The following is a 1,279-nucleotide window of genomic DNA, read 5'->3' as shown; positions in this document are numbered from 1 at the left end:
AAACATATTGCTAAAACTCCAGTGCTGCTTCTAATAAGGTGGAGTTGCAAGTTTTCTTTTTCTTTTTTTGTCATATTATAAATTAAATCAAAACAAAAAGCTCCGAGGCCCAAGAATAAAGTTAAGCAAAAGGAGTTATTTTCTAGTACAATTCCTTTGTGGAGTTGACATGCTTTACCACAAAATAAAAAGCAGCTTCCAAGTAACTATTGTATGTGTATATTACCTGCTATTAATATGGGTAAACATTAGTTAAGATATCACCTAATTTTCACTACTAGAATCTTATTTCCTTAGCTAATACCCATGGTACAAATTACTATAAAGCATTTTTTTCCAATTCATTGAATTCTTCTTCCTCAAGCTTTAATCCCTAAATCCTCAAGAACTGTGCCTTTTTTGTGGCCATCTGAAGCCCTTCTCTGCTTTTGGTTGTTCTTAACTTTTGCCCTGCAAACAGCAGGACAGTGGGGTCTGTGGCACCATGGACACCTAATCTAGTGTACTGCGGCACAATTTTCATATTTCCTGTAAAGTTATTGGTAACTTCTGTGTACATCCAAATTTCACTTGATTGGGTTATAATTCACTTACAAAACATTTCAGTTATATATGCAGTAGAAACCACCCTACTTTTCAAGATACTATCTTAAGGCATTTGCAAAAATAAAAACAAAAGTACCTTAATACTTCTGGATTTCAGTCAAAAGAATTGTTATTATAAAGCATTAGCTGGGGATTTAGCTCAGTGGTTCTGCCTCACAAGCCCAAGGTCCTGAGTTCAATCCCCGGTACCCAAAAAAAAGGGGGACAATGCAAGTAAAGCATTAATAACACATTTTTATATATTTAAAAAGCCATGGATACAAAAAGCTTAGTTTAAAAAGGAGAAAAATCAAAGACACCAGGAAACCATGAACCATAGAAGGATCCAGCAGACAATATGACTATAATTACAGGGATCTGCGACCCAAAGTGTTAATACATCTACACCTGGAGAAGGCTGAGCTCCAGGACTTATAAAACAACAGATTCAACAATAAAAATGCTCTACTTAAAGGTAAGTAGCACTTTGGCTTGAAGTGGGAAAGACTGGGAGAGCTGCTTTCATAGCAACCATGCTTTGGAGCAAGCAGATTTTTTTAAAAATCTTTTTTGTTGTTTGTTTTTGTTTTTGTGTTTTTCAGGTATTGGTAATTGAACCTGGAACCTTGCATGGGGTAGGCAACCAAGTGGTCTGCCACTGAGATACATCCTCAGCTCTTTTTTTTTTTTTTTT

This window comes from Fukomys damarensis, unplaced genomic scaffold (assembly GCF_012274545.1).
Source record: "Fukomys damarensis isolate Sample0158 unplaced genomic scaffold, DMR_v1.0_HiC HiC_scaffold_4, whole genome shotgun sequence".
Taxonomy (NCBI): domain Eukaryota; kingdom Metazoa; phylum Chordata; class Mammalia; order Rodentia; family Bathyergidae; genus Fukomys; species Fukomys damarensis.
This window is presented reverse-complemented; position numbering follows the sequence as displayed.